The sequence below is a fragment of the Anomaloglossus baeobatrachus genome, chromosome 1 (genome assembly GCF_048569485.1).
Source record: "Anomaloglossus baeobatrachus isolate aAnoBae1 chromosome 1, aAnoBae1.hap1, whole genome shotgun sequence".
Classification (NCBI taxonomy): Eukaryota; Metazoa; Chordata; class Amphibia; order Anura; family Aromobatidae; genus Anomaloglossus; species Anomaloglossus baeobatrachus.
Genome location: NC_134353.1, coordinates 219,521,166 through 219,528,153, shown reverse-complemented (window position 1 = coordinate 219,528,153; position 6,988 = coordinate 219,521,166). Strand labels below are relative to the sequence as shown.

At 56.2% G+C, this 6,988-nt stretch overlaps 1 long non-coding RNA gene across 1 annotated transcript in view; it reads left to right on the top strand.

Moving 5' to 3' along the window:
- The window catches only part of LOC142291342 (uncharacterized), a 15,132-nt gene extending 9,529 nt beyond the window's left edge, over nt 1-5,603 (top strand). Inside the window, exon 2 of the long non-coding RNA XR_012750459.1 lies at nt 4,969-5,603. This is a non-coding gene — a long non-coding RNA (uncharacterized LOC142291342). The remainder of the gene's footprint in view (nt 1-4,968) is intronic.
- Nucleotides 5,604-6,988: the final 1,385 nt, after the last annotated feature.

Sequence of the window (6,988 nt, the reverse complement as noted above, 5' to 3'; positions counted from 1 at the left end):
GTGTGCTGTGTGTGTCGCTGTGCGGGGCCGTGTGTGTGTGTGTCGTGTGTGGGGCCGTGTGTGTGTGTGTGTGTGTGGGGCCGTGTGTGTGTGTGTGTGTGTGGGGGCCGTGTGTGTGTGTGTGTGTGGGGCCGTGTGTGTGTGTGTGTGTGGGGGCCGTGTGTGTGTGTGTGTGTGTGGGGCCGTGTGTGTGTGTGTGTGTGTGGGGGCCGTGTGTGTGTGTGTGTGTGTGGGGCCGGTGTGTGTGTGTGTGTGTGTGTGGGGGCCGTGTGTGTGTGTGTGTGTGTGGGGCCGTGTGTGTGTGTGGGGCCGTGTGTGTGTGTGGGGGCCGTGTGTGTGTGTGGGGCCGTGTGTGTGTGTGTGGGGCCGTGTGTGTGTGTGGGGCCGTGTGTGTGTGTGGGGCCGTGTGTGTGTGTGTGGGGCCGTGTGTGTGTGTGTGTGTGGGCCGTGTGTGTGTGTGTGTGGGGCCGTGTGTGTGTGTGTGGGGGCCGTGTGTGTGTGTGTGGGGCCGTGTGTGTGTGTGTGGGGCCGTGTGTGTGTGTGTGTGTGTGGGGCCGTGTGTGTGTGTGTGTGTGGGCCGTGTGTGTGTGTGTGTGTGTGTGGGGCCGTGTGTGTGTGTGTGTGTGTGTGTGTGGGGCCGTGTGTGTGTGTGTGTGTTGTGTGTGGGGCCGTGTGTGTGTGTGTGTGGGGCCGTGTGTGTGTGTGTGGGGCCGTGTGTGTGTGTGTGGGGGCCGTGTGTGTGTGTGTGTGTGTGGGGCCGTGTGTGTGTGTGTGTGTGTGTGTGTGTGGGGCCGTGTGTGTGTGTGTGTGTGTGTGTGGGCCGTGTGTGTGTGTGTGTGTGTGTGTGTGTGTGGGGCCGTGTGTGTGTGTGGGGCCGTGTGTGTGTGTGGGGCCGTGTGTGTGTGTGGGGCCGTGTGTGTGTGTGTGTGGGGCCGTGTGTGTGTGTGTGGGCCGTGTGTGTGTGGGTGTGGGGCCGTGTGTGTGTGTGTGGGGCCGTGTGTGTGTGTGTGGGGCCGTGTGTGTGTGGGGCCGTGTGTGTGTGTGTGTGTGGGGCCGTGTGTGTGTGTGTGTGGGGCCGTGTGTGTGTGTGTGTGTGTGGGCCGTGTGTGTGTGTGTGTGGGGCCGTGTGTGTGTGTGGGGGCCGTGTGTGTGTGTGTTGTGTGTGTGGGGCCGTGTGTGTGTGTGTGTGTGTGCTGTGTGTGTGTGTGTGTGTGTGTGTGGGGGCCGTGTGTGTGTGTGTGTGTGTGTGTGGGGCCGTGTGTGTGTGTGTGTGTGTGTGTGGGGCCGTGTGTGTGTGTGTGGGGCCGTGTGTGTGTGTGTGGGGCCGTGTGTGTGTGTGTGGGGCCGTGTGTGTGTGTGTGGGGCCGTGTGTGTGTGTGTGTGTGTGTGTGGGGGCCGTGTGTGTGTGTGTGTGTGTGTGGGGCCGTGTGTGTGTGTGTGTGTGTGTGTGGGGCCGTGTGTGTGTGTGTGTGTGTGTGTGTGTGTGGGGCCGTGTGTGTGTGTGTGTGTGGGGCCGTGTGTGTGTGTGTGTGTGTGGGGCCGTGTGTGTGTGTGTGTGTGTGGGGCCGTGTGTGTGTGTGTGTGTGTGGGGCCGTGTGTGTGTGTGTGTGTGGGGCCGTGTGTGTGTGTGTGTGTGTGTGTGTGGGGGCCGTGTGTGTGTGTGTGTGTGTGTGTGTGTGTGTGTGTGTGTGTGTGGGGCCGTGTGTGTGTGTGTGTGTGGGGCCGTGTGTGTGGTGTGGGGCCGTGTGTGTGTGTGTGTGTGTGTGTGTGTGTGTGTGTGGGGCCGTGTGTGTGTGTGTGGGGCCGTGTGTGTGTGTGTGTGTGGGGCCGTGTGTGTGTGTGTGTGGGGCCGTGTGTGTGTGTGTGTGTGTGTGGGGCCGTGTGTGTGTGTGTGTGTGTGGGGCCGTGTGTGTGTGTGTGTGTGTGGGGCCGTGTGTGTGTGTGTGTGTGTGGGGCCGTGTGTGTGTGTGTGTGTGTGTGGGGCCGTGTGTGTGTGTGTGTGTGTGGGGCCGTGTGTGTGTGTGTGTGTGTGGGGCCGTGTGTGTGTGGGGCCGTGTGTGGGGCCGTGTGTGTGTGTGTGTGTGTGTGGGGCCGTGTGTGTGTGTGTGTGTGTGTGTGTGTGTGTGGGGCCGTGTGTGTGTGTGTGTGTGTGGGGGGCCGTGTGTGTGTGTGTGGGGCCGTGTGTGTGTGTGTGTGTGTGGGGCCGTGTGTGTGTGTGTGTGTGTGGGGGCCGTGTGTGTGTGTGTGTGTGTGTGGGGCCGTGTGTGTGTGTGTGTGGGGCCGTGTGTGTGTGTGTGTGTGTGGGGCCGTGTGTGTGTGTGTGTGGGGCCGTGTGTGTGTGTGTGTGGGGCCGTGTGTGTGTGTGTGGGGCCGTGTGTGTGTGTGTGTGGGGCCGTGTGTGTGTGTGTGTGTGGGGCCGTGTGTGTGTGTGTGTGTGGGGGCCGTGTGTGTGTGTGTGTGTGGGGCCGTGTGTGTGTGTGTGTGTGGGGCCGTTGTGTGTGTGTGTGTGTGTGGGGCCGTGTGTGTGTGTGTGTGTGTGGGGCCGTGTGTGTGTGTGTGTGTGTGGGGCCGTGTGTGTGTGTGTGTGTGTGGGGCCGTGTGTGTGTGTGGGGCCGTGTGTGTGTGTGGGGCCGTGTGTGTGTGTGGGGCCGTGTGTGTGTGTGGGGCCGTGTGTGTGTGTGGGGCCGTGTGTGTGTGTGGGGCCGTGTGTGTGTGTGTGTGGGGCCGTGTGTGTGTGTGTGTGTGGGGCCGTGTGTGTGTGTGTGGGGCCGTGTGTGTGTGTGTGGGGCCGTGTGTGTGTGTGTGGGGCCGTGTGTGTGTGTGTGTGTGTGTGGGGCCGTGTGTGTGTGTGTGTGGGGGCCGTGTGTGTGTGTGTGTGTGTGGGGCCGTGTGTGTGTGTGTGTGTGTGTGTGTGGGGCCGTGTGTGTGTGTGTGTGTGTGTGTGGGGCCGTGTGTGTGTGTGTGTGGGGGCCGTGTGTGTGTGTGTGGGGCCGTGTGTGTGTGTGTGTGGGGCCGTGTGTGTGTGTGTGTGTGTGGGGCCGTGTGTGTGTGTGTGTGTGTGTGTGTGTGGGGCCGTGTGTGTGTGTGTGTGTGTGTGTGGGGCCGTGTGTGTGTGTGTGTGTGTGTGTGTGTGTGGGGCCGTGTGTGTGTGTGGGGCCGTGTGTGTGTGTGGGGCCGTGTGTGTGTGTGGGGCCGTGTGTGTGTGTGTGGGGCCGTGTGTGTGTGTGTGGGGCCGTGTGTGTGTGTGTGTGGGGCCGTGTGTGTGTGTGTGGGGGCCGTGTGTGTGTGTGTGGGGCCGTGTGTGTGGGCCGTGTGTGTGTGTGTGTGTGTGGGGCCGTGTGTGTGTGTGTGTGGGGCCGTGTGTGTGTGTGTGTGTGGGGGCCGTGTGTGTGTGTGTGTGGGGCCGTGTGTGTGTGTGGGGCCGTGTGTGTGTGTGTGTGTGTGTGGGGCCGTGTGTGTGTGTGTGTGTGTGTGTGTGTGTGTGTGTGTGTGTGTGGGGCCGTGTGTGTGTGTGTGTGTGTGTGGGGCCGTGTGTGTGTGTGTGTGTGTGTGTGGGGCCGTGTGTGTGTGTGTGGGGGCCGTGTGTGTGTGTGTGGGGCCGTGTGTGTGTGTGTGGGGCCGTGTGTGTGTGTGTGGGGCCGTGTGTGTGTGTGTGGGGCCGTGTGTGTGTGTGTGTGTGTGTGTGGGGCCGTGTGTGTGTGTGTGTGTGTGGGGCCGTGTGTGTGTGTGTGGGGCCGTGTGTGTGTGTGTGTGGGGCCGTGTGTGTGTGTGTGTGTGTGTGTGGGGCCGTGTGTGTGTGTGTGTGTGTGGGGCCGTGTGTGTGTGTGTGTGTGTGTGTGGGGCCGTGTGTGTGTGTGTGTGTGTGTGTGTGTGTGTGGGGCCGTGTGTGTGTGTGTGTGTGGGGCCGTGTGTGTGTGTGTGTGTGTGGGGCCGTGTGTGTGTGTGTGTGTGTGGGGCCGTGTGTGTGTGTGTGTGTGTGGGGCCGTGTGTGTGTGTGTGTGTGGGGCCGTGTGTGTGTGTGTGTGTGTGTGTGGGGCCGTGTGTGTGTGTGTGTGTGTGTGTGTGTGTGTGTGTGTGTGTGGGGCCGTGTGTGTGTGTGTGTGTGGGGCCGTGTGTGTGTGTGGGGCCGTGTGTGTGTGTGTGTGTGTGTGTGTGTGTGTGTGGGGCCGTGTGTGTGTGTGTGGGGCCGTGTGTGTGTGTGTGTGTGGGGCCGTGTGTGTGTGTGTGTGGGGCCGTGTGTGTGTGTGTGGGGGCCGTGTGTGTGTGTGTGGGGCCGTGTGTGTGTGTGTGGGGCCGTGTGTGTGTGTGTTGGGGCCGTGTGTGTGTGTGTGGGGCCGTGTGTGTGTGTGTGTGTGTGTGGGCCGTGTGTGTGTGTGTGTGTGGGGCCCGTGTGTGTGTGTGTGTGTGGGGCCGTGTGTGTGTGTGTTTGGCCGTGTGTGTGTGTTTGGCCGTGTGTGTGTTGGGTGGGGCTCGCAGGGAGAGAGGCTGCACGTTGGGTGGGGGGGAGCTTGCAGGGGGAAAGAGGCTGCACGTTGGGGGGGGGAGAGCTTGCAGGGGGAAAGAGGCTGCACGTTGGGGGGGAGCTTGCAGGGGGAAAGAGGCTGCACGTTGGGGGGGGGGAACTTGCAGGGGGAAAGAGGCTGCACGTTGGGGGAGGGGGGAGCTTGCAGGGGGAAAGAGGCTGCACGTTGGGGGAGGGGGGAGCTTGCAGGGGGAAAGGCTGCACGTTGGGGGAGGGGGGAGCTTGCAGGGGGAAAGAGGCTGCACGTTGGGGGGGAGGGAGCTTGCAGGGGGAGAGAGGCTGCGCGTTGGGGGTGGAGCTTGCAGGGGGGAGAGAGGCTGCACGTGGGGGCCGAGCTTGCAGGGGGAGAGAGGCTGCACGTGGGGGGCTCGTGCTGGGCAGGGGGCCCGTGTTGCACTTTGTGGAAGGTGTGCTATTAATCTTCTCCCTTTGTTTTTCTAACACAGTTTGTGACTACTGGCATCTGGGTGTAATTGCCCCCCGTCGTCCCACCTTAGAGACTGAGAGAAACAGTGTGGTCTAATGCACATCACACCTCCTGTGTCCTCCAATGTATTCAACAAGAGGATTTTTATGGTAAATGGAGAAATACAATTTTTACACCTAAAACGCACGGGACTCCGATACAAAAGATTTTTTTTCTTTCATTGTTGCCAATGTCCAACATGGCTTTATTCTACGTATTAATTTGTAAAGTTGATTGTTACAGTGTATATTTGTATCCCCGACCTACTGTCTCCCCCTCCCTAATTACCCTGTAGACTGTGAGCCTCCGAAGGCAGGGTCCGCTCCCCCTCTGTACCCGTCTGTCAGTGTTATATATTTGTATCCCCGACCTTCTGTCTCCTCCCCCATTACCCTGTAGACTGTAGCCCCTGAGGGCAGGGTCCGCTCCCCTCTGTACCCGTCTGTGAGGATTGGTTTATTCACTGTAATTTATATCTGTATGTTGGGTGTAACCCATTCCCATGTACAGCATGGAATAAATGTTCTCTATAAAAATAAAACTGTATAAATATATTTCTCCTTTTTTTTTTTTTTTTTAAATTGATATACTTATTTTAATAAAACTGTTCTAGAAGTTTGGGCTGAATGTTCATTTCTATAATGATAAAGCTCTGTGTGACATTAGTGAGCAGTCACAGTGTTGTAGGTAGTTTCCAAAACATCTCAGTCCTCACATGTAGACCCACAGTAAACTGATCAGATCTCGCTGACCATTTATTTTCTGTCTTTAGCAGCGCCTGATCCTCTTATGCCCCCCATTTATTAGGCCCCAGTCCTGTTTCACCGTGTTTCCCTCCTTTGGTGGCAACATAACTCCATGAGGCTCACAACGCCTGATTCCGGTCATATGGGGCGAAACGTTTTTTTTTTTTTCTTTAAATTTAAAGGGACGTAAGTTGCTTTTTGCTGAGCGTCTGAAGCTGTTGCCACCACTGTTCCATAGGACGGGCTCTGGCAGAGGTGACACTACATATTTTACAGAGGGGTAACAATACTTCTTAGAAATTTTGAGAAGTATTTTTAGCCGCTGAGGAGAACATCATAATTTGCAGCAACTCAAAATGATAGTACATACAGTAGATGGGTATCTATAAGGCCCCTTTCAGATGTCCGTGTTTAAACAGGTGCAAGCCACACGTACCAGTATGGTTGTCCGGTGTGGTACCGGTAAAAAAAAAAAGTAAGATACTGAAATGAATGTTTTGGGTTTTTGTTTTGGGTTTTTTTTTTTGTTTAATGTGGAAAGCCTGAAAAATTAAAGATATAGGAAGATAAATAGAGCTTATAGAATAGTGTTCTAGAGATAGTTAGCTTGACCAGCATTTTTACACCATTTTTATTTTTTAATTTAAAAAAAAAAAGTGGGGTCCCCCCAACTTTCATATCCAGCACAGGAACAGCAGCAGCTGTAGGCTGAAATCCTCAGCTCTTTGCAGTACCTTGGCTGGTTATGAAAAATAGAGGGGATCCCACGCTTATTTTTTACATTTTTTAGATTAAAAAAAATTACGTGTGGTCCCCTCTATTTTTACTAAAAAAACAGCCATGGTACAGTAGACAACTGGGGGATGATATTCTTAGGGTGGAAAGGGCCATGGTTATTTGGCCCTTTCCAGCCTAACAATAGCAGCCCACAGACGCCCGAGAAGTGGCACATCAATTAGATGCAGCAATTGTGGTGCTGGACCTGGCTCTTCCCATTGCTTTGGTGCAATGGCAAACTGGGTAATATTTGTAGGGTTGATGCCAGCTCCAGCATACACCCCTACTACTAATCCAGTAGATGAAAGGAGAATAAAAAACTTTATTTGAACAAAAAACCTTCGACTCAGACCTCATTCACCAATTTATTTGATTTTTATAAATAAAAAACAGTTCTACCGTAATCTATGGTGAGGTCCCACGACATTCCCCAAAAGCAAACCTGGAAAGACATAAAAGAGAAAATCATTCAATAAA